This window comes from Equus quagga, chromosome 5 (genome assembly GCF_021613505.1).
Source record: "Equus quagga isolate Etosha38 chromosome 5, UCLA_HA_Equagga_1.0, whole genome shotgun sequence".
In the NCBI taxonomy this organism is placed as follows: Eukaryota; Metazoa; Chordata; class Mammalia; order Perissodactyla; family Equidae; genus Equus; species Equus quagga.
This window is the reverse complement of record NC_060271.1, coordinates 62,712,050-62,737,862: the sequence shown is the minus strand read 5'-3', so window position 1 is coordinate 62,737,862 and position 25,813 is coordinate 62,712,050. Positions and strand designations below refer to the sequence as shown.

Below are 25,813 nucleotides of genomic sequence, written 5' to 3'. Positions count from 1 at the left end.
AAAAAAACCCAACAATATATGAACATCACTATGTTATTTTTGTCTTTTGGGGAATAATTAAAGGTGTGTCTTTATCTGCAACTTATTCTCCGCTTTCTTCCAAAGAGGATGTGTCGGCACTTCCAGTGAATGTAATGCAGTATAGTACCGTTTCCATAAAAATAAAAGATTGTAAAAAGCCATGTAGAGGTAGGAGAAAGACACAGTGTTATACAAAAGCTTGACTAAAATTGCGACTGCAGTTGGGCCTCCGCGGCACTGAGTTCCTGCACGCGCTGGAAAGGGGAAGCCAGCCCTTACCAGAACATCTCCACTAGATTGATGGGAGCCGAGACCCTCAATAAGCGGGAACCGCTGCTATCATGACACTATTCTGTTTATGTTGCAAGAGAGGTCAGCTTTTCACGGTGTTGCATGGGGAACAAAGACTGGGTGAATAGTCCTGGAGCAAAACTGAGCAGCATAACAAATAGTCGCTTAAATGCTCATCAACCACGGATGCAGGACAACCCTCTCCTGCTGCCAGGGGGCTGGGGAAAGGCGTCATGTTACAGAGCGAGAGCCCTGACACGGGGAGCTAAACCAACCCAAGGGCGGGCCCGCGGCCCACAACCGAGCCCTAGAGCCTGGTCTCTGGGCTGGGCTGACTCCCAGACGCTTCGAGAATCCCACTAATGCCTAGTGAACACCCAGGGTTAAGAACCGGTGGCCCGGAGAACTGAGTAGCCCGGGTCTGCGCCGCTCTCCGGCTCCTGGTGGTCAGTCACTGGCTGAGACGGTTGATACCTGAGCAAGACAGCCAGTGGCTCGAGACTCTGCCCGAACCCCTGGCCTCTGCGTACTGAGCAGTGCGAGTGTGGCCCTCAGTCCAGATGTGCAGGTGGAGGAGCTGGAGCGGAAATCCCGAAGAAGGAAATTAAAGTATGTTAACCAAAATAGGAAGCCTTGGTGGGATGGATGAGCGTGTCTTAATTCAGCCGCGTGACTTTATCAATACTTTCATTGTTGGAAAACTCATATTTTATGTATTTATTTAAGTAATACAAATTCCGTTTATCAGTTTTAATTCTAAGAATCAACTTCTGGGCAATGGTCAAAGTCTTTATTTTTATTGAGGTATCATTGACATATTATGATAGTTTCAGGTGTACAACATAATGATTTGCTATATTATGAAACAATCACAAGAAAAAAATTTTGTAACTATGGTGACATATTTTATTCTTTTTTTTTTTTAAGATTTTATTTTTTCCTTTTTCTCCCCAAAGCCCCCCCAATACATAGTTGTATATTCTTCGTTGTGGGTCCTTCTAGTTGTGGCATGTGGGACGCTGCCTCAGCGAGGTTTGATGAGCAGTGCCATGTCCGCGCCCAGGATTCGAACCAACAAAACACTGGGCCGCCTGCAGCGGAGCGCATGAACTTAACCACTCGGCCACAGGGCCAGCCCCAACATATTTTATTCTTTAAAGTTATTTTCAAGATAAGCCCAAACTTTACTTCTCACTTTTTCTAAACTCTTGTGCTTTTTCTACACAATACTTATATTTGGGGCAAGATTGAAACAAAACACAAACACTTTGTAACAATGTTGGAGCATCAGGGTCTTGCTAGAGGCAAAAAAAGGATTTTCACTTATCAAGAGATGCTGTTTCCTGAAGGAGAGAGGCCATCAGGCCAAGCCACCAGTTTCCTCGAAAAGAATTAGGAAGGAATGAACACCTTTTGTGTCCGGTGACAACATGATCTCCCACCACGGCAAGCAAGCTCATGGCATCAGCACACAGTGTGACAGATTCCCAAAGCTGCCCACTTCTCCAGATCCGAGAGGGTTCTTGTGTACAAACCCGGTGCTTCCGTGTCAATTCATGGATGTGAGAATTAGAACCTTCCAAAGAACAAGTATATTAGCCAGAAATCATCGTCATCTTCTTTTTTTTTTTTTGTCCCAAGAAATTTGGGGACAAAATTAAAGCCTTTTCATTTAAGTTATCCTGTCTTTTGTGGATAAGGCTGCCATGTATCCTTATCTTAATAAGGCTCTGTGAAGGGGCCTGGGTGAATATGCTGTAGTTTTATATTCTGTGGAGTACCACGCAGCCATGAAAAATATTGTTGTAGAAGAATATTCAAGGACATGAGAAATTGTCCAAAGTAGAGTGCTGAGTGGAAAACAAGTTTATTTCCTAATGCGTGCACTGCAATTATCCTATTTTCTGTGTCTATCTGTCTTTATATCCACACATGCGTACACACATAGCTTTAAAGGCTGTACATCAATTTCAACAGTGTTTTATTTCCTCCTTCTTGTTTATATTCATTTTCTGGGTTTTGAATAAGAGATATGTGAATTCCTATAAGGTTTGAAAAAAAAGATACCAGGTGACACTGAAGGAGTCAGGAACCCCAGGGGAGTAAATGCCTGGCACGTCTACACTCCTGTGACTTGCAGACCAGCTTCTCACGCAGGCAGCCCACAAGGAGAGTCATTTGCTCCCCTGACCACCCCAAGCACAGACGTGAGGGCACGTGGCGAGACTCATGCTCCTGGCTCGAATGATCAACCTCAGTTACTGAGAATATTCTTGATGTTTTCACATCCGTGTTTCCTCAAATCATTTTCTGCAGAGAAAGCACAGCTCGAGGACTGGCAGATTCAGAGCGAGACACCGGAGTGGGCAGTCCGCTTAGGCTAGGAGATTCAGGAAACTCCGACTGACACCCAGGCAGGACAGACCCTGGGCAGTCCTTTGGGGCCCTGCAAACAGACATCCCTCCCATCACTACCCAGCTTTTATCTAGGGGGGAGGTTGCCACTTGCTGCTGTTTCTGAGGTGGCTCAGAGGGTGGCCTTCCAGAGAGTGGGCGTCGGACAATTGGCAGGGCTGGTTTGGGGCCCCTAGTATCACAGCCCTCAGACAGTGGCCAGCCCACCTTTCCCCAGCTCTGCCTGCCTTTCATCTACACAGGAAGGGTGGCCGGGGCCAGAATGAGCAGAGACTGGGGGTCCAGGGAGCTGGGTGGGGCAGAGGGATACAGAGGGATGTCCAGCAAGCAAGCCTTCACTTCACCACCTCCAGAAAGGAATATTAAGGAAAGCCCCGCTGTGCCAGGCTGCACGAATTAAACGCAAGCGTGGAAATTGCCCAAATGCTCAGCCCCTACTGTGAGTGAGTCACACAGTTGCCAGACTACAGACAAAACAGGAAAATGATCACTAGAAGGAAGCTTCCACAAAGGTGGGGATTTTGGTCTGTTTTGTTCACGGCCGTCTCTCCAGGGCCTAGAACAGTGCCTGGCACAGAATGGACATCCAATAAATAAATTCGTCCCTGAGTGTGTGAATGAACGAATGAATGAATGAAACTTGCTAGTAATCAAAGAAATGCACACTACAATAGCGTGGCATTATCCTGTCTATGAAGCTGCCAAAAAATAGCTTAATGAAAAATACACAATTCCTGGTGAAATTTTATGGGCTCTGCCATTTATCTAGTATGAATGGCAATATTTATTCATATAACTCTTCTGGAGAAAAAATTGGGAATAGGGTCATTTAAAATTCCTACTCAGTAATTTCAATTCTATGAATTTGTTAAACTAATCCAGAAAAAGGAAAAAGCTGCATGGCGAGCAATAGTGGATGGTCAAATAGCTTGTGGTTATTGAGGCCTGTGTAGCAGTGTAGCAAAGCGACAAGTCAAACAAAAAACAAACAAACAAGATGTGAAAGTGTTTGTATGCAATGAGTGCAACCATAACATACATTTTTGGGAAAAGCCTGGAAGGATGGAGAATTTAAGGACTTTTTTTTCCTCTAAATTTTGTCATCAAAATCATTTTAACCAAAAAGAGCTTAACCAAGCGAGACCGCCTCCACTACATGGCGCACCAGGAAGCGGGTATATGGCGGCTGGCTCAAGGAGCTCCCCGGCTTGCATTGCTCCTGAGAGAGGCCTGCCAATGCCACCCGCCCTCCCAGGTCAGGGGCCCCCAGCATCCAGGTTTCACGCCATCAGACAGCAGAGCCAGGGCAGTTTTCAGGAAGAGTTTGCCATGGCATTGCCCATCCTTGAATACCAAGCAAGTGCAGCTGTGGGAACATTACCTAGCGTCCTCTGATCACAGAATCGGAGAAAGTTTGCCAGAAATGATCCTTTGGGCGTTGACATGGCAGGTATTGAGTTGCACTTTCGGATGGTGGTTAAAATGGCTGCTTTTTGATGGTAAAACCAGGCCTGCATCAAGACACGCTTCCCTCCCTCCTGCAGGCGGGCAGCATCCAGTTCACCTACAAGGGGTATCGTGTTGTTAAAATGCAAGAGGGGGCCACACCCTGTGGAGAGCCGCTGATTCAGCACTAGGTGGTGGGTCTTAATTGCACTGCACATGGGAATCACCTGGAGAACGTTAAAAAGCATTGACTCCTGGCTCCCTCCGGAGATTCTGGTTGAATTGGTTTGATGAACAGTCCAGGGCACTGGAAATCTTAAAAGCTCCCAGACGGTTTATATGAGCAGCCAGGGTGAGACCCACTGTCTTATGGTATCAATGGCAGAGATCTGTACTGGGCACATTCAGACTGAGTCCACAGATGGGCATGCTCTTCACGCAAAGATCAGCAGGCATCCGTGCCACACTTCCCAAAGGTTTGCCACACCCCTCTTGGCTGTCACAGGAGGCAGAGCCCAGGGTGGGAGGCCCAGGGGTTAAGGCTTACAGAGGTCAACAGGCTGCGTGCAAAACGTGGCTGTTACTCTGCAACCTTGAGCAAGCCGCTTACCCGCTCTGAGCCTCCATTTCCTCATCTGAAAATGGGATGCTGGTCACCGTGCCAACCTCACATGATTATTTGGAATGTGATGAATCAGTGAGGAGGGAGGCAGACGCTTCAGGAAACAGGAGCGCAGCCGTTCCCCAGGATGGTCTGGGCGTGCGGAAAGTCAGCCGTTACCATCCAAATTCACAGACCTGGGCCTATATTCTGACTGCCCTTCCCGGATTTGATGGAGAGCCGCACATCTGTGGCTTGTCTATTAAGTAAATTAGAAATCTCGTGAATTAATGGGTCCGTAATTTATAGAAAATAGGAAATCGGGAAAATGGAAATAGGGCAGCTGGTCACATGAAAGATTTCTACTCCAAGCTTTCAACCTATGGAGTTAATTCAAGTCCAGTTAGGAAGAATGTCAGCCCACTCTCAGAAGAGAACCTGACGGCTTTAAAAGCAGACAGATCTCCCCGGAGTGCAGAGAAGCAGGGTCGTAAGATTTCTGGGGCCGGTCCAAGGAGAGAAATCCCGACTCCACACAATGCATGGAAACTGCCAGGCGGCGGGAAGCTGGCCTCGGGTAGATTTCTGAGTCTCTGTGTGTCTTACTTGTGAGATAAATGTTCTGAAATTCTTCTGACATTGGCAAAAAAACACACCAAGTGCTGACACTCAGCGGAGCCCGGAGCCAGCAATGCCGCGGGGTTCTCGCTGTCCCCAGGGGGCCCTGACATTGACCTCTCCAGGGAGCCGTTCCAGGGAAATGGTATCACTCTTCCTCTGGTCACTTACACTGAAGAGCAAAGAAGTAAGCTTGTTACATTTTAGAAAATGTGTGATGGTCGCTGGCCGCCACTGGAGCCGGGCTGAGGTTTCAGAGCTGCCTAAAATTAACTGGAGAATCACAGCCCTCTCTCTGGTTTGGTCTGGAAGCGATTTGGCCTCTGGCATCGTAAGTGTGGCTGACGACCACTGGATGAGGCTTGTCGCTTCCTGGGTCAGCCATGGAGGTGGCTGCAGGTCAAGGCCAGGCCGAGGGGGCTGTGGTGGGCAGCCCAGCCTGCTTTGGCTTCCAGCCTCCCGCCCTCCCCCTGCCCAGTCTACTGCGAGCAATCTCCGGGCTGTGTTTGGGTTCTGTCTTGTGTTTTAAAACAAACAAACAAAAATCTCTTCCTTTTTTTTTTTTTAAGTGTGTGTGTGTGTAGTAACCATAGAAACCCTCTCTTGCATTCACTTGTGTTTTGGAAAAAATCCTTCCTGTATGTCTGTCTGGCTTATGTTGTCTCCATTGACTTGTGGGCTCTCAGGGGGAGGGATCTGAGTCTTGGAGGCGAGTCTGAGAGAGGTCTCTGCCTTCCTCCTGCAGGCGGGATCAAGGCTCCTGCTTCACTATCCCGAGGAACCCACAGGAGGTAGCCAAACGTGAAGACATCCCGCATCCCCACACCCTGCTTCAGAGGATGTCATGTGGTGAGCTGAAGTTCCAGTATAGCCACTCATTTTGCTATTGTTACAACACTCTGATCGCATTGCTGTCATTATCTCCATTTTACAGATAAGGAAACTGAGGCATAGGGTGGCTAAGTGACATGCGTAGGTGCCACAGCTACTAAAAGTGCAGGAACTAGGGTGTCAACCCAGGGCAGGGGGCATCAGAGCTCAGAGTCGTACCACTCTGCCAGGCTGCTGTGCTCCTGTGCATGGTAGGCTTGCATGCCTGGTGGGCCCCAGCATTCTCCGGGAGACCTGACAGGTGGATATCTACCCCTATTTCCGCCCCCCCCACACACACACATACACCTGCTGAGTCGGGTTCCTGGGGGATTCAAGGCCCAGGAATCTGCATTTTAATTCTCTAGGTGATGCACCACGTCAGGACCACAGAAAGGTATCAGGCATTTCTGGGACTAAAACCAGATGATGATTTCTGCGTGGACCTGTCTGGTCTCACTTCTGGACACAGAGTGCTGAAAAGACCTGAGTACACAGCATCTGTGGCCTGAGAAGCAGAAGCTGAAGATGAGCGTCTTGGCTCCTTCTGTGGAGCCCATTCTGGAAAGGAGCCCTCTGGCAGCTGTGTATGGAGCCTAAGAGCTCCCCAAGCAGACATCTTTGCCTCTAAGGGCTTAGAGCTTCCATTCAACACACTTGTGTTGAGCCCTCCCTGCGGGGCTGGCAACCCGGCCTGGTGCCTGCTCAACATGTCAGGAGGCAGCTCTGAGGCTGTGTGTGGAGCTCCGGGCACCACGCCCAGCACGTGGGACGGGGGCAGAGCAGCCAGGCTGCTGACGGGGACAGAAAACACCCAGGGCAAGTCAACGACCCAGGCGAGCCGGCTTTCCTCATGCATAAAACACAGGCGATCATAATAATCAAGATACCTAGTCTGCTTGACGAAGTGGTGGGGAGATGGGCCCGGTGGCCGTCCACATTAGTCACTCTCCTCCTGCCGAGTGTTTTGCGGACATTTTTGCATCTCACCCACTCGGTGGTCCTGAGGGCTGGAGGTTATCACGCCCATTTTATACAGAAGGGAGCTAAGGAGGGAAGGCGGACCTGAGATGACGCCCAAGGCTGCAGACTGCAGAGCATTTCACTGTGCTGTTCCAAGTGGAAGGGTAATGATGAGGGGCACAAGGGTGAGAGTATTGGGGCCTGCCCTGCGGGGACCCCAGGCAGGAGGGCACAGGCCTGTGGACTCTGGGTTGCGCCCACTGGGGCCTTGATTGGCAGGGAGTCAGTGCAGCATCTGTGCATTCCTTACTTTTAGTGGTCAGTGCTTTCAACTAACAAGGGGGAGAGAACGAAATTTTAAAAGGACCCCCTCACACACGTACACACTTTGTTAATGTGTGATTTGTGTGTGTGATTTGATAATGGGGTCAAGAGGCTGCCCTGGCTCCCGCTTCCTCCCGGACTGGGGACCCCCCCCCAGGGCTGCCCTGAACCCTCTCTCTCCTCTTCTATAAGCTCAAGGTGGCTGCTCTGCCAGGCCAGGGCTTTATCAGCAAAGCCGGAGGGAAGCTTCTGACGGCACCAGCGGGCCTTTTTGTCCCTTTCTCAGTCTCTTCCTGTCTTGCTCTCTCCTTTCTCTTCCTTCTGTCTTTGCCCTGTCTCTCCCTCTCTCTGTTTTGCAAGGATTCTCAGCAGACATAAGTGCATCCTCTCGGGCTTGATTTCTAGTCCTTGTGTCTGTCCTCATGCATCTGTCCTGAGGGTCTGACATGGAGAGGAGGGCAGGGCGTATTAGAAAGACCAGGCAACGGGTGACCACTCTGCTGAGTGGAAATGAGAAAGATGACTAACACAGGAGAAAGGAGGGCTCAATCTGGATTGTCTGGGGTCCCTTTCCACAAGGCTCATCCACTAAAAGATGGGCAGGGACACCTGGCCATGTGGGGTAGGGGAGGGGATCCCAGCTTGACAGCTGACCTGCCTGCATCGACCTGGGAGGGAACAGCAGTGTCTCGAGGGTGAGGTCAAGGCCAAGGTCTCCTGCCAGCCATTTCCACTCAAAGACGCTGGAGTTGGGGGGTTGGCTGTGTGTTATGAGTTAGAAGAAGCTAGATTTGCTGAAAAATTTTTTTCTGGATTTATCTGAAGGTTTAGACAAAAGATCCCAGTCTGGTAAATCCCTTCTCACTGCCCAAGAGCCTGAGGCCGCGGAGACCCTCCTCCCAGTGCCAGCTCTAGGACATCATGGCAAAAGGGCCCTGGCTGCTTGTCTGCTTGTTCTAGGCCTCTGCGCCCACCCCCGTCTCTGCCACACACACACACACACACACACACACACACACAGATCTTGTGCTGGGGGGCGTCCAGCTGCACAGGCCCCCCAGCACTGGTCTCACTCTGACATCCTAATGAGGGTGGTCAGCCTTGCCAGGTGCAAGGGCAGCCTCTAAGGGGGATGGGCTCCCCTAGGCCAAAGGCAGAACCTTCCAGGTGGGCTCTCCCCTCCACAAACTCTGTGGTGGACAAATGAGGATGAGCAAGGAGATTCTGCTCGCCCTGAGGGAGCCCTGCCGTTCCTTGTCACCACAGGTCTCCATCACTTACACACACACACACACCATCTCTGCACGGGACGCCGCAGAGAGGGCTTCCTGATTCAGCCTGGCTGGGCATGTCCCTGTTGCCGAGTGCCGGCCCGGCCCAGGCCTGGCTCAGATGGGCAGCAGAGGGGACCTGTGCTGGTCTTTTCACAAACCTCCTCTCCAGGTTGGCCCCTGTAAGGCCTGAAGGAAGGACCTCCAGCCCAGCTCATTCTTTCCCCCACTCTGGAAAGGACACCCCAGAAGGTCTGTGTCAGGTGGAAAGTCTCAGTGGGCCGGGGAGCCAGCCAGCTCCTGCTGAGGTTTTGTCTCAAATGGAGTCTTGGCCTCAGTGCCAAGGAGTCACAAGAAGACCAGCCCGGGGCCCGCAGAGCCTCCCTTGTGGCCACCACCGTCCTGCTGAATTGGTGTGCTGTGCTCATGCGCGTGTTCGGGGAGAGCCGTGGATGTAGAGGGAGGTGAGGGGGCGCCAGAGGGAAGGAAACTTTCTTGATGGGAGGGGGCAGGCGGCAGGGAGTTAGTGTTCATGGTGCGGCTGCGAGGAGCCGTGATTTCACTCAGCTCACACCGTCATCAATGATCCACATTCTACAGATGAGAAAACTGAAGCTCAGAGAGGCGACGTGCCCGGTCACACAGCTGAGAAGGGACAGGTGGAACCTGTGTCTGACCTCACCCGTGCTTGTTCCTCTATACCACGCATGCCTGGCACATAATACACACGGCATGAGAAATACGAATGAATAAACAGATGGTTGGACAGAGGAACAAAGTGACCAACTACGTGTTCTTGAGCTGGGCCCTGGGAATGACTAGCCTTTAAGTGTGCAGAGAGGACGGGAAAGCGCATTCCAGGCTGGGCAATGAGATGATCACAAGGAACTGTGTTAGACTGGAAGAGAAAGAGTGCCAAAGCAGAGTCCTGGGAAGATGCCTCAGGCCAGGAGGGGCTGAGCCCAGCAGAGGTTGCCTCAACGGGGCCTTGAGAGGGGTCCTGCTCCAGCAAACCTCCTTAGGGGTTGTCTCCCAGCCTGGGGCTTCACTGTGCTCCTGGGGGGGAAATGGGACTGGACAGGGGAGGCATTGCTCGTGCTAACCTGGTTCCTTCCCCTACAAGTAAACCCACTTATCCCCTGTGGCTTGGCAGCCAAGGGAGGCCTGGATCTCTGGAAGACGCTAAGAATCGGGGAACTAATCAGCAAAGCATTTAGGGCCATCAGTCATCGCATCGTCTTCACCGACACCATCATCATCATCATCTTTGTCTTTGCCATCATCTTTTGCATCATCATTGTCAACTCTCCACAGGAAGGCTTCATGGCTAAGAGTTTGGCCTGAGAAGTCTTGCTGGGTCTCTAGCCTCGTGCAATCACTCACTCACTGTATAAGCTTGGGCACATTTTTTAACTTGCCTGAGCCTCACTTTCCTCATATATAAAGTGGAATAATCCAAAAAGGTAATACAGATAAAGTTCCTAGCATCTTGACTGGCACATGGTCTCAGTCTAAGTTAGCTATTGGTATCATTGTTATTATTTTTATTGTTAATGAGCCTTCTAAGTGGAGACGCTTAGGGTCATCACCATAGTGCCTGAGTTTCAGAGTGGAAATGAGACTGCCTCCTGCCCGCTTTTCAGATGAGGAAAGGGCAGATCTAAGAAGCAGAGACAGTAGTCCAGCCCGCCCAGCCAGGTCTGGGGGGGGGGGGGGGGGGGGGCGGGGGGGGCGGGGGGGGAAGTGCCGTGCAGTGCCCTCCCCAGGGGCCTGCCTCTTTCCCTCCTCCACTTGGGCAGAGACCCTGAGTCTCGCCCTCTGGGTGCAGGCTCAGCTGGGATGCCTCCCAAAGCGTCCATGAAAATACACTGCCACTTTATGGTTTGTTTGTTGGCTCCTAAAGACATAAAATCCAAGCTTATCAAAAAAAGGTCACACTTAGCACTGCTGTCTTGAGTGGTAAATTCCAGCATTATCTATGCCCTTCAGCCTCCACAAAGAACACTAAGTTCCCCATGGAGCTGGCGACACGCTCCAAGGGTTGACCTTTGGCACGACTCGCCCCTTCAGCCACAGGCCCAGTCACAAGGCAGGAGGGGTGGGGAGCCAGACAGGTGAGCCCAGAGATCCTGCCTGCCGGCTGGGTGCCCTGAGGAAGTTTTAAAACCTCTCCGAACCTTAGTATCCTCATCTATAAAATGAATTTAATGATGGGAGCCTCCGCACTGGCTTACAACAAGAATGAATCAATGATGTGATAAAGCACTTAACCCAGTGCCTGGCCTCTGAGAAGTGCTCACCATGTTATAGCCAACAGGAAGGAGTTATGCTGTGTTCTCAGGTCGGGCAGAAGACTGTTCGACCTGTGCATCTCAGTTGGCACAGGCCGGAACTGGCCTAGGTTCTAGAGAGATCTGGTTGCAAGGCAGGGTTGTGGGGCAGTAGAGGAGGGGTTGGTAAACACCAATAGGGAAAGAAATGGGGTCTGCGGCTGAAAGCCATAGCTCAGAGAGAGGGAAGCTCCCATAAATTTTATCCAAAACTCTGCCAGAGGCTCTCTTGACAATTGCAGCCAAATCACCTCATGCACCAGAACCCCTTCTAGGGCGAAGGGAGATCCTTTGCTGGATCTAGAACTTGCTCATTTAGTGGCTCTGCCCACGCTTTAGGTGAGGCACTGCAGGGGAGAGAAAGCATAAGCTGAGACATAGCCTCTGACCTTCGGGAACTTCCAGCTTGTTTGGGATGGTGGTCACAATGGTCACTCACTAATGGTTCCATTGCTTCTGCTTCCGAGCGCGTTACAGGTTCACACTCTCTTCTCTCCATCTCTCCTCGCCTCCCAGGTGGTGTGTGGGTGAGTGATTGCTTCACCCTGTAAAACGGGAGAGAAGTGACACGAGTGACACGTAGCACCTCTGGGAGGATGCTTGGAAGAGCTGATGCCACATTCCCTTCACCCCAACATGATGCCTGGCAACGCTCAGGATGGTAGAGGCTCCATCAGCCTGTGTCCTCGAATGGGGAGTATGGGAAGGGAAGCCTCCCACCGAACCATGGTGGACTCGCAGTATGAGACTTCATCCACTTTGCCTGTAAAGCCACTGAGCGCTGGGGTTTGTTTGTCACTGCAGTACAACCACATTCACCCTGAGAAGCTGGTGAGACAAACCAGTCTGTGGGAGAAAACCAAAGTCCTCAGACTACAGATGGTAAGTACATGCTTGAGCAACTAAGGGTCCTCAGAAGGGGCTGGGTAAGGGTGCCCGGAGGAGCATTGGGGCTGGACCCTGAGGGCTAATCAGGGTCTAGAGGATGCCAAGGAATGGACCAGACATGCTGGAGGTATCCCCGGAGGTGGCTGGATGTGGAGTGAGGCAGAGGATAGAGATATCCGAAAACACATGTAAATGCCTGGAAAAGAAGGAGCTGGCCACAGTCTTAGAAGAGCAGGTATCCAACTTCTGTCTTCTGTAGGCTACATGCATGTGAGAGACAAGTTCATCTCAGACTCAGTGCCATCTTGTCACTATTGGGGATGAGTGGCACAGGACCTGGTGTGATCAGAAGAAAGGGGCCAGGGGATGGAGGTCTCATCTTTCTAGATCCTTCTTCCTTCCTCCAGGAAACCCTCTCTGATCAGCCCACCCGGAGCAGCCTTCTCCTGCCCCTACACTCCTCCAGTCCTCTTTCTTCTGAAGGAAGGAGGGTATGTGGGGTGTGAAAAGAGAGCAAAGCTCTGAAATCAGACAGACGTAGTTCGAATCCTAGTTTCCTTCCTTCCGTCGTCCAACCAGTAGGTGTGTCAGGCACTGTTCCATGTCCTGAAGATGTACTGGGAGCAAGACCCTGGCCCTCCTGGATCTTCTATTCAAGCAAGAAAGTAAGTCAGCAACAAAAATAACAACACAAAAAAGACAACAATTTGAAGGTGTGAGGCAGATGAAGAAAATAAACAAGGGGCCAAGATGAAGAATACCAGAGGGACCCAGTTTAGATGAGTTGGTTAGTGACAGCCACTTCAAACTGGCAACACTTAAAACTGACACATGAAGAGCAGGGGAGAATATTTCAGGTAAGAAGAAGGGCATGTGCGAGACCTTTAAGTGGGAAAGAGCTTGGGTGGGAGAGGAAGGAGGAACAGAAAGAAAAGCGGTGTCTCTGGAAAGTATCCTGAGCTGAGGATGGGCGGTAGAGCTGTGCCTTCCAGGCCATGTTAAGGGTGGATTCAACATATATTTTAGAGAACAAATCGACAAAACTTAACTGATGGCTTAGATAAGGGGAGAAGAAAGAGAGGTTTAAGTAACCTGGGGAAGGGGTGCCATTTACTAAGATGAGAAAGGCTGGGTGGAGGATGGGATAAGTCTAGAGGGAGAAATTGCACTTGCTAACATGCTAATTTCGCAATGTCTGAGGTCTCCAGGTGGAAATGTCACTGGGCAACGGGAACTGCAAATTCCAAGGAAGCTCAAAGGAGAAGTCCAGGTTGCGGATATAGATTTGGGATCATTGGCATAAGAATGGTGGTTAAATCCATGGGACTGCGTGGCATCACTTGGGAAGTGAGTGTGGAAAATGAAGAGGGCCCGGGGGGGTCTAAGGAAGACCAACATTCAGGGGTCAGAAAAAGGAGGACCCCACAAAGAAGGACTAGTCGCTGAAGTCAGAGGAAAACCTGGAGAGTGTTCCTTGCTAGGATTAACTGAGAGAGGAGAGTGTTTCCAGAAGGAGGGAGTGGTCAACTGGGACAAAGGACTAAGACAAAGTCTCAGAGTTGGGCTGGACCTGGCAAGATGGGGGTCATTGGTGACTTTGGCTGAGCAATGTCAGGAGAGCACTGGGGGCAGAGCCAGGCTGCAGTGGGTCCAGGAGTGCACAAGGTGAGAAAGTGGAAACCATCTGTGTACATCGAACTCTGGAGAAATTTGGCTCCCACAGCAAATTGAGGAATTAGAAGGTAGCTGTCAAGGGGAGGGGCTGGATACGTGAGGACTGGAGAGCATGTCTGTGTGCTGATTGCAACTGCCTGGAGAAAGGAAGGGACTGACTTGAAAGGGAGAGCTGGCACAACTGAGGAAGCGAAGTTCTTGAGTAGCTGGAGGGGACGAATCAAGAGCCCAGATGGAGAGGCTTTCCTCCATCAGCGGAGGAGGAAGAAGCAGAAGAGGAGCCGGTTTGGGCGGGTTTGTGAGTTTGGTGTTGGGAAGTGTAGGTCTCAGTGAAGCTAAGTAACGGGATCACTGGGAACTGGAGGGAAAGCACAGGGGGCAGGAGGAGGTGTGGAGGAAAGAGAAGAAAGGAGAATTGTCACCGGGAGTGGGCAGTGGACTTGAGAGAACTGTGGGGTTGCCTGGCAGTACTGAGGGCCAACGTGCAGACTGAGGCGGTGAATTTAGAGTCGAGCAGCCAGCCCTGTTGCGTGATTATCTCCAAAACAGTCAACAGCTCTGGTGCAGGCGCGAAGGTAGATGGGAGGGTTCATCCGGGGGTGGGATTTGCCAAGGGGCTGTGACAAAAGGTGGAGTTTTTGAGGGAATTCATGTTGGAGCAATTATGAAAAGCCATGGAATAGAGGCCTGACGGGAAGGGGAGAGAAGCCAGGAGGGAGGCCTGGGGCAGGGGGAGGGGGCTCAGTATGCTGAAATTCTCAGTGAAGCCAAGGAATGGGGTGGGTGGGGAGCTCGAGCTGCAGGGCTGCGAGGGTGGGGAAAGGTGTTTGGAATCTAGATTTGAGGCTGAGGGAGATGAGGGGGTCAGGGTGTTTCTGCAGGAATGGGCCCCTGAGGAGCCCTAGGAGAGACTGACAGAGGGTTGGCCGTGACGGTGCTGCATGGTCCATCTGATTGGGTGTAGATGTCACCGAGGATGATGACAGGGGGAGGAGACGAAGGCTGTGACCAGGAGGGAGGCGTAGCCGATGGCTCTGCCATGAATTAGCTCTGAGAGCCTGCAGGCACCTGGGGTTCCCCGCAGGCTCAGCAGCACCACTGCCCAGGTTCTGCCACTTTCGAGATGAGTGACCCTGGAGACTTACTTCCTCTCTCGGCACTTTGGTGTCTTCACTTGTAAAAATAGGGACAATAACTTGTGCCTGCCTCTTGAAGTTATTGTGAAGACAAAAAGAGATAATTCAGACAAAGCAACTAAAACAGTGCCTGGGGCAAATTAAATTCCAATAAGTGTTAAATATCACCCCTTGTAGTGGGTTGAATTGTAGCCCCCCAAAATAGAGTTTCACGTCCTAACCCCCAGAACTTGTAAATGTGATCTTATTTGGGAAAAGGGTCTTTGCATGTACTCAAGTCCAAGATCTTGAGATGAGATAGTCCTGGACTGCTCAGGAGGGTCCTAAATTCAGTGACAAATGTCCTATAAGAGACAGAAGAGGAGAAGACACAGACACATAGAGGAGAAGGCCATGTGAAGATGGAGGCAGAGATCGGAGTGAGGCAGCCACAAGCCAAGGGATGCCTGGAGCCCCAGAAGCTGGAAGAGGGAAGGAAGGATGGTCCCCCAGAGCCTTCGGAGGGAACCCAGCCTTGCCGACCCCTTGAATTTGGATTTCTGCCCTCTAGAACTGTGAATGAGTACCTTTCTGTTGTTTGAAGCCATCCCGTTTGTGGTAACGTGTTACGGCAGCCCCAGCAAACAAATATACTCCTCTTGCATCTGGGCCTCAATAATCCTCGCTTTTGGAGACTGACATGGGCATTACAGAAGAAAGTGCATGAAAATTTCAGGTACAATGAAGGTGACCAGTAAATATTGTGTCGTCTCTCCCAACTTCCACCACACCGGCACACACACACACACACACACACACATTCTTTTGGCATTCATGTTGCTTTGTGCTGTTGGTTATTACTTTCTTATGCATAGCATTCGCTCAGTGTATTTGTGACTCACTAAGAGATGCTGCTACCAATGATCACAGATCCACAAACGGTACAAGTACACACGCATATGAGGTATGACAGGGACAAATGTCCAGAGCAGCCCCCGACATCATACAAGATGATATCGGAGAAGGGGGGAGTGGTGTGTCCTCAGACTGTGGTCCGTTGTGAGGACAATGTGATGAGGAGGTTTCCCTTTATCTGCCGGCCGGCTCAGGTTCTGAAGAAGCCCGGCACAGCAATGCGGGGAGAAAGGCCGGCCCTCTTTAGGTAGCTGTAATGGGAGCTAAACTCACAGAGAAGAGCTGCGGTGGGGAAGAGGCAGCCTAGAAGAGGAAGAGTGGTTCCAGGCTGTTTGATGAATCAACACAGGTCAATGTCTTGTCAGTTTCAAATGCTACATGACTCTGTGCTGAGAGGCTGTCACTGCTCTGCTCTCCGTCATTTTCTTCCCTCTCTGAGTCATGGGAAATGGGAATCTTACACTAAATACACCCACACTGGGTAAGACGTGCTTCCATGTTGGATATTTTCAACTGAAAAGTGTGGCAGGCTTAAGGAAAATAACTTTCAGTCACAGAAAACATGAAAAAGAAGGTTGTTGGCTTTTGGGAACACTGGTAAAGAATTCTGTCTCTCTGGAACTAGACTTTTATTTGATGTTTCTTGGAAAGAAATCATTCAACTTACTTTATATAGTCCTTCAGTTCATCAAAGGGTTCAGAGTCCGACAGAAAAAAAAGCATAAATAATCTCCAAAAATGTTGTACTCTATTTTATGAATGCTGGTTCCCTCCTTCTCCTCAGATATATTTATAAACTCTGAAAAGTGATTTCAAGGGAAAAAATGCAATCTTAGTCCAGTTTTATAACAATGCAAGTGTTTTGTTGGTCCCTAGTGGATTATTTCTAAGTCAGTGTGGCGTTATTTACACAAGTTGACACACATGACTCTCTGAGGCCAACGTCCTTTAGATTTTACATCTGCCTTCTCGGGTGTTTATGCTTTCAGAAAAGGGGGTGTGCAGCCCAAGAATGTGTTCATTAAATCTAAACAGGGCTCCTGCCTGCTGTTTCCGACTCCAGGTGAGAGACTTTACCTGGGGGTCCAGCCCTCCCTTCTCCCCTTGGTCTAGGCATAATTGGCCACGTTGGCCACACATTGGGTTTCAGCCATGGGAGGCGACTGTGTCCTCTCACATCTCAGCCTGTCCATCAGTCTGTCTGTTTAAACTTTCGTGTTCCCGCTAAGCAGGTCAGTCCCATGGTTGGTCCCACATGAAGGCCACAGGGCTGCGGCCCGTGCAGACAGCAGAGAGCCTGGTTGTTTTCATGCTCTTCGAAGCTCGCCGTGAGACAAGGAACTCGGTTCTCCAGGGCTGCGTTGGCCATCTGATGGGCAAGTATTTTAAGCCTGCTTTCCTCTGGAAGGAAATTTTGAGACACTTCTGCCTGGATGCTCCCCATCTGTGTGTAATAAAAGGCCACTCGTGACGGGGTCCCACCAAGGGATGCAGCCAGGGGTCTGGAGGGAGACGGGGAGCCTCTCCCATTCTTACTCAATTTAGTACTCTCTCAACATGTCCAGGGTGCTGTGGTAGCCATGCTCTTCCCCTACATCCTTCCACAGATGTTCCTTGAGCACCTACTATGTGCTGATGCTGGGGGTGCAAGGAATGGGGCTCATACAGTCCTTGTTCTTACAGAGCATATAGCCCAGTCCTTGCCCATCACTGGATCCCCAGTGACTAGGACCTGAGTCCCTCCCTCTTGTCCCATAGCCACCCCAAGTTCCAGTGCCCCAAGTTGGGGCTCCAGGAGCGAGGGCACACCTTCCTGCACAGAGTGTAAACCAAAGGGAGGGACTGAATGGGGTGGTTGGGGAAAGCCACACTGGGAAGGCCTGGAAGAGACCTGAAGCTGGTAAAGAAGCCAGCCCTGTGGGTACCTGGGAAGAGCACTTTAGAAAGAGGGGACAACAAGACGGTGATGCAGGAGTGAGCCTGGGGTATTCCAGGAAACAGCCCATATTGTTGGGATTTATTTCCCCAAAGTGTCATTTTCTTATGACTGATGAAGACGAGCCACCAAGTTTAGACAACAACTTAATTGTCCAAAATGCACATGCCACCAGAGTTGCAAGAGGCTGCATTCATCAAGCCGTTGTCGGTCATTTGTCCTCTGGCAGAATGTATTTTTAAGAACCCTGCCTGCACCACAGCTCTGGGCAGCCGCTCTAAAGGAAGGGGTTTAGAGGAAGCCTAGGGCTCTTGGGGCCCCAGAAGGTGGGTGAGGAAGGAGGAAGGGGCCACGTGCAGCAAAAGAGGGGCCCTGAAAGGGGAACCATTTTGCCAAAGGCTGGACTGCCTCTTAAGAAAGAAGTCTGTAACTGAATAGGCCCAGTGTCCTCACCGCTCTTTTAAGTGGCAAAAAGTACAAATCATGGTCAAGCAGCCAAGAACAGACTTGGGCTTTCATAAAAGATGCTTTGCCATGGAATCCTGCTCAGACCCGTCCCAGGGTCCTGTGTTGGGTGCCTCCTACGTGCCAGACACCATGGTTGGCCCTGCTGACCCAGAGGGATGCTGCCTTGACCCTTACAGTCCAGAGGCCAGAGAGACACAATTCTGAATGTAATTATTAAAATCCCCTGATGGGCTTGAGAGCACTTACCTGCAAACAAACAGAACCCCGGCCCCCAGAAGGGAGCCTGAGTCAGGCAGAGAGTCACCTGCGAGCCTGGCTGGTCTGAACCCCCGCCAGCCTGGGTGGGCAGCAGGGAGTCCTGCCCTGGGAGGCACTTGGAGGAGCCAAGGCTGTGCCCATGGAGGCTGGCCCAGAGGCAGTTTCTGGGCGGGCTGACCCAGCATCCTTGCATATCACTGAGCAAGTACAAGTTGACGTTCCCTTTGAAGAGCTCCTTTTCCAACTGGGGCCAATGTGGGTTGTGATCTGTTCCCCAGAGCAAGTGACCATGTGCCCTGTAAGTACTCAGTCCTGAACGCATACCCTTAGGGCCTGTTGTGTGTGCATTCTGCCCTTGCTTTTCAGCGGACCGTGATACGTTCCCCCTGATTCTGAGAGCCCCTCACACGCCACGCCCACCCGAGCTGTGGAAGGCTGGGGTCAAGTGTGCTGCGATTCACATCTTCATTTATTAGCTGTTCCACACACTGATTCGGTCCTACCTCTGCTCCTGCGGAGCGCAGCTGGCGGCCCCTCCTCCCATCTCTGACCTCGCTGAACCCCTTGGGTCTGTCAGTGGAGGCTCCGTCCTACCTGAGGAGTGACCAGGCTCTCCCCGGGCACACAGCCTGGGGCTGCCTCACCTCCGCCTTGCCACGGCCTTGGCCCTGGGCCCTCCGGCCCACTCTGTCCTCCCACTCACCTCAAATTTGGCAGGAGGTGTGGCTGCCTGTGCCAGGGCAAATTGGCAGAGGGAAACCGAAATAAGAACTGACCATTTTGCAACTACAACAAAAATTTAAACAAACAGAAAGCCCCTTCTTGAGTGTTGTCCTTCAGTGCATTCTCCCCAGGGGGAGGCACTTGATCCAACGATGCTGCCTCTGGTCCCACGGTTTCTAGAGTCCTCCGGTGGAGTCCTGAGTCAGCTGATTTGGTGGCTCCCAAGCCCTGCCACACACTGGAGTCACTTAGGGAGCTTTAAAAAATACTACATTGGAGCCCCACCGGAGTTTTGAAGAGGTGGATCCTGGAGGGAGGTATTTCATAAAAGCCCTCTGAGGGGGTCTAACATCCTCCAGGACTGAAGACCCTCTTCCCGTGCGACTGTCCGGCCCATGTTCAACAGATACTCTGTGCAGATCTTGAGGGTGGCGTTGACTGTCCTCCATATCCTACGATTAAAGACCCCATTTCCTCAGGCAGTGTTTCATAAGAAAGTGTTTCATTAAAGTAAGTGCCTAAATATCTGTGCTTCAGCCTTTCTTCAATCGGCCAATGGTCTGCAGTCCAACCAGCCGGGATTACTTTCCAAAACCCAACATTTTCCCTCTAAAATGATTTGATAACACTCTTTCTGGAGAAGCCCTGAGTTGAGTTGGCAGGTCAACAAAACACATCTCCCCAGCCCCTGCCCAACCTATTTCTCCCCTACCCTGTTCCTCTTCTCAGGAAGTCCCATCCCTACCCAATCGCTCTGGCCAGAGTCCTCAGTTAGGATCCTCCCGTCCTTCTGTTCTCCCTCCCTCCACATTGGTGGGGGGGGGGGGGGGTCTCGTCTCCTCTTCTTCTAGAGCCTCTCTCCTTCTGTCCAGGTCCCCGTCCTCCAGGGAGCACTCCTGTCCCCTCTGCCTATGCTTATGCTGGCTGCCATCCTCTAGGCACAGCCACAGGGTCTTAAATTTTTAACTTTTTATTTTGACATAAAGTCGGACTTACAAAAAGCTTGCAAAATAGTATAAACAATTTCCTTAGCCATCACCCACATTCCCCAAATGTTGACATTTTGCCACATTTGCTTTATCCTTCTCGCACGCTCCCAAGATACAACACACATGTACGCACATTAGATGTTTTTCTGAATGTTTAAGAGTAAATTTCAGACATGCAATGCCCCTCCCCCCTAAATGCATCAGCGTGTGTCTCCTCAAGGTAAGGACCCCTCCTACATAACCATACTTCAGTGATCAAAATCAGGAAATGGACCTTGATGCAACACTATTATCTAATCTACATATTTTATTCAGATTTTACCACTTGTCCCCATCATGTCCCTTATAGCAAAAGAAAATCCCAGATCATATATCACATTCAGTTGCCATGTCGCTTCAGTCTCCTTTGGTCTGGAATTCAGAGGAATCTTTCTAAAAATAATTGGTATCAGATGATGTTGGTTCTGTGACGAGAGCCCGCCACGGCCCCGTGAATTTAGAGGGAGCCCAGTCTCTCGGGCACGGCCTCCGGGCCCTGCAGCCCAGCCCCTGCTGCTCAAGCCCCTTGCCCCCAGTTGCTCCCTATGGCACTTGTTCCAGCCTCCTTACCACCTGGCCTTCACATCTCTGGTCCCTGTCTGGACTCCTCCAGCTCTTGGCTGGCAGCTCCTTGCACATCCTGAGGTCCCAGAGGACAGGTCATCCTTGCAGTAGCTCCGCCACCAGACCTGCTCCAGCACACTCGGCCTTGTTTCTTTCCTTCACTTTTCGAAGTCTGTTCACCTGCTCACCGGATTTTCTTATGTCCCTCCCCCACTACTGAATACAAGCCCCATGGGGCAGGGGCCTCGGCAGCCTCCTTCACGCTGAGTCCTGAGCACTTGGAATAAATTGTGCCTGACTCACAGTAGACGTTCAATAAACATTTGTTGAATGAGTGAATAAATGAACGAATGCATGCAAGTTTTTTCAGACTATTTGGGTCAAAAACAATAAAATCCTTTCACCTACACTTAAATGGGAGAAAGATTTTATAGCAGCTGACTGAAGAAGAAAAAAATGTTTTTTCCCGGGATAGCTTTTGTCATCCAACGACCCAGGACGCTTTGGCACACGGCTCTCCTCCTTCAACAGTCCAGATGTCAAGGTGATAGAATTGATTTACTTTTTAAGAAAATATGCCAGATCTTCTAGATCCAGGGCTTTTTGTGTCAGGCTTCTCAGCAGAAATAAGTGACACATAGTGACGTGAAGGTCATGGTTGAGTAACATGGGGAAGAGTTTCTGACAGGGCCAGAGGCTGCTTGGAACCCACTCAAGGAGCAAAGCTGGCTCCCTTCCCTGTTAGAAGGGCCTTGAGAGGCCCCTGAGCACCCTTGGGAGACCCCAGCCAGATCCCCAGCCTCTCCTCACGCCTCTGCAGAGACGGCTCCTGGCCTGGGGCCCACGGAGCAAGAGGACAGGTCAGGCATGAGCCTGGGCCTTGGGCAGGCAGGACCGAACGGCTCTCTCTTCATGTTGGACAGGTTCTGCCTCTTCATCAGGGACATGAAGCCTCAGCTTTAGACATGTGTCAAGCAAGCCATACACTGTTTCACCGTACTTGTATCTCCATGACATGTTTTAAAAAGAGAAAAGAAGAAAACGGGAGCAGCCCCAGCTCTCCAAGAGGGCGGCAGCTATCAAGGATGGCCAGCCCAAGCCCCCAGGGAGCCCTGTCCTGACTGGTCTTCTACAGGTTTCACTGGACAATAGGGTGGATGGGGGCACTGGACAACCTGAACCCCCAATCCTGTCCGGGTCTGGCACCCCAGGGGTGTGCACCAGGATAAGACAAGCAAAAGGAACATTTGTACAGCTGGGGCTCTGGGCTCAGATGCAGGGTAGGATCCCAGGGCTGCCTGGTATAAGGGACAGGATGCTGAGGGCTGGGGAGGCTCTGGGCTGGACTATCTCCCTATTGCGGGTTTAGGGAGCAAAGTTCAGGGGCTACATGTGAATGGGGGTGAGCGGGTCCTGCTCTCCATGAATACACACCAAGCCCTCCCCAACTGATCTCCCTCTACCTTCCTAGCGGGGAGACCACCCCCATGGGCTCTGTGACCCCTTTGCTCCCTCACCCTAGCACTGGGATGCTCCCATTCAAATGCCTTAAACATGAACAAATGCCTGCAAGCTGCTCCTCCCCAGTGATGGAGTGAATAGGGTCAGCGGGCAGAGCGAGGGGACCACACCTTCCCTCAGACAGAGGCCTCATCTTATGGGGCAATTGGCAGCAGTCAGCAGGCTCAGGCAATACCCAGAACTATTGGGACAACCCACATGTCAACAGGAGGCCCTGGGGCCAGGTCACCAAGAGGTGAGGAGGTCTGAGGCAGGAAGTGCAGGATTAGGGCCCCCACAGTGGTAAAGCTGAGAGGCCCTGGTGGCTGGAGATGCAAGTGGGCCCTGGGGCCTATGGGATTTCCCCACCCCTCTTCTGAATTCGTATTGTTTATAGAGAACTCCTTACAACCTTCTTATTCAGTCCTTCCTGACAGGTAGGCATGAGTCAGCGCTTATGGCTGCCAGCAACAGAAACCGACCCTGGCTAACTTAGCACAAAGAGAACTTCCCGGAGGGGCAGGTGCTGAGCTCTCAGAACAAACAGGAAGCTGGGGGCCCAGGCACCGGCCTGCTAGTGGCTGGGCAGCCAGGCACTGTGGCCAGGCAATGCCAACATCTCCTGCAGCCTCCAGAATGCCGCCCTCCCACCGGCCCCTCCTCACCTCCCTTGCTCCAGATTCAGAGACCTGGGAAAGAGCGTTGGGTCGGTCAAGCTTAGGCCATGGGCCTGTCCTCAGCTGTACCGGGGGCAGGGAAAGTTTCAAAGACAGAAGTGGAAGCACACAAAGGAATATTGTGGTGGAGATAAGAAGGGAGAATGGGTGGGTGGGATGCTGGATAACCCCATCCTCTCCTAGAGAAAAGCTAATGAGAAATGTGCAGGATATATGAAAAGAAAAGTCAAGCGTGCTACAGGCATCAAAAAACAAGCCTAACAGATGGATGAAAATACTGTCCACCTTGAAAACATCTTGGAAAAATGGCAGTTCTCCCCTAAATTAATATAGTCATTGTCATCCCAAACAAGACCCCCAAAGAACTTTCTAAGAAGCTTAAACTGATTCAAAAAGGTACATGAAAGACAAGATGTAGCATGGCCATGACAATCTTGAAAGATAAGGAGAACTTCAAAACATATTGCAAAACTATAGTAATTAGCATCAATGTGGATCAAACAAAAAGATCAATGGAAAAAGGAAGAGTTGAGAAACAGAACCATATGTACAGATTTTGGTGGATGTCAGAACGCCATTTCAGGCTAGTGGGGAAAAGAAGGTGGTCTTAGCAGTGTATGGGGGAAAAATAAAGTCAGATTCATATGCATATCATTAAAGAAGAAATGCCAGGTGGATTAAAGATGAAAAACCAAACTGTAGGGTTATACAAATAAAAAATAAGAAAACATACTTAAAACTTTGGCATAGGGAAGGGCTCTTAAAATACAAACTACAGAAACCTACTTAAGATTGATAAATCTGACTTCTAAAATGGTGACAACTACATCAAGTACACCACAAGCAGTTAAAAGACATGCAGAGGAAGAAAATGCATGTTCACAAAAAGATTCAGAGCAGCTTTATTCATCCGGGCCCCAAACTGAAAGAGCTCAGGTGTTCGATAAGACGACAATGGACAAAGTGTAGTCTGTTTAAACAATAGAATACTACTCAGCAATAAAAAAGGAAATTACTGATGATTGTAACATGGTTCTCAAAAACATTATGCTACGCAAAAAAGAAAGCAGACACAAAAGACCACATACTGCATGATCCCATTCCAACTATATGGCAAGACTAACATACGGCAGAAAAAATCAAATCAGAACAGAGGTCACACCTGGGGGAAGAAGGGGCGGCATTGCCTCAGAAGGAGCACGAGGGAACTTTCTGGAGTGATGGTGATGCTCATCTTGATAAGAGTTTGGGCAACAGCTGCATCCTTGGTCAAAACTCAGCAATGGACACGTAAGATGTGTATGTTTTATTGTGTGTAAATTGTATCCCAAAAGAAAAAATTTACAAAAAATTAATGAACTCTGAATGCTATGCACGCTGAAGTATTTAGGGATAAGGGTGCTGATGACTATGATTTACTTTGACATTCGTCACACAGTAAGATAGATTAATGGATAGATAAATGATTAACGGATGGATTAATGGATACATATATGATAAAGCAAGTACAGATTTAAAATGTAGACTCTAGATAGTGGCTATATGGGTGTTCTCTGTAAAATTCTTTTAATTTTTCTGTATGTTTGAAAATCTTAAAATGTTGGGTAAAAAAAGATAAGCAAGACTATAGGAAACATATTTCCAACATATAACAGATTTTTACTCAAAATCTATAGCTAGTTATCAGTAGGAAAAAGGAAAAACCCAGTTGAAATTACAAGCAAAGGTCTTTAGAAAAAAGGCAGATGCCAACAATATCTGAAAAGACCATCCTGCTTGGAAATAGAAAAATTTGCATTCGACTAATATCACCCCTCACCCTGTGGGCTGGTGGCAAAGTTGTACCCTTGGCAGTGTCCAAGGTGGGTGGGCATCCTCTGCGGCTGCTGGTGTGTGAACCGGACAGCCAGTTTGGCAGCACCTGCAAGCGTCTGCTGAAGTTGATAGCCCACCTCCCTGCCACACCACCAGGCAGCTCTCCTGCATGCTGGTGAGGGGGCACCAGGCGGTCCTGGGCGGCACTGAGGAGGCAGAAATGCCACAAGCAGGACACCAGGTGATGAGATCTTATACTCGTGTGCACTTGACGCCGTGGTCAGAATGAAGTGGAGTCACCACAGAAAGATGTATGACCTACTGCTAAGTCAGAACCACATACTGAGTTACAGCATTTATAGAAACAGCAAAGCCCCTGTGCATGCACGTGCACACACACTGCAGAGAAAGGGGGGTCTGGACAAAGCTGAACTCTCCATTCAGTGAGGAAGGAGGTTGGCGGATGGGGGCCAGAACAACTTGATTTGAAATAAATGTATATATACACAGATACCTATGCACGCATATATATAATATACATCTAAGACCATGTTCATGTATTGCTTACCTAATTAAAATGTAAAGCATTAACAAAATACCAGTTTGAAACAAATCTGAGCCAGTCTTTAACTTTCTCAAGACTTATTTCAGAGTAAAAGTGGCAAATTATGAATTTAGGATTTCATAACCTGTATCCCCAAGTCAGGCTTTAATTTCTCTCAGCCACGCCTAAACCAGCCCACCTGCCTGCGCAGCACAGGGCCACGGAAACTCAACCGGCCCTTTGTAAGGTGGCTGTGATCAAGTTCACAGGCAGGGCTCCAGGCACTTATTGACGATTCCTCAGCTCTGAGCAGGCCCTGCAGACAAGCCCTTTCTACTAGAGTCAAACCAGGCTTCCCATCTTTGGGTTTTTCTTCCAACTCTGAGACGAGGGAAGATGGCAGGGTACCTGCTGTAATCGCTAATCAATACAGTTCAGAGCCGCCACCTAATACCCCCCTCTCCCAGGTGTTGAGTCATATCTGGCTACGTGGGCAGATAACCATGCTGTCGGTCTCGCCAGCCACTTCAAAACTTTAAAGAGTGGTTTGCTTTTAAG

General features: G+C 50.2%; 1 long non-coding RNA gene across 1 annotated transcript in view; it reads left to right on the top strand.

Annotated features, from left to right (window-relative positions):
- The window catches only part of LOC124240290 (uncharacterized), a 31,445-nt gene extending 17,187 nt beyond the window's left edge, over nt 1-14,258 (top strand). Inside the window, exons 3-4 of the long non-coding RNA XR_006888831.1 lie at nt 6,138-6,241; nt 11,667-14,258. This is a non-coding gene — a long non-coding RNA (uncharacterized LOC124240290). The remainder of the gene's footprint in view (nt 1-6,137; nt 6,242-11,666) is intronic.
- The last annotated feature ends 11,555 nt before the right edge of the window (nt 14,259-25,813 follow it).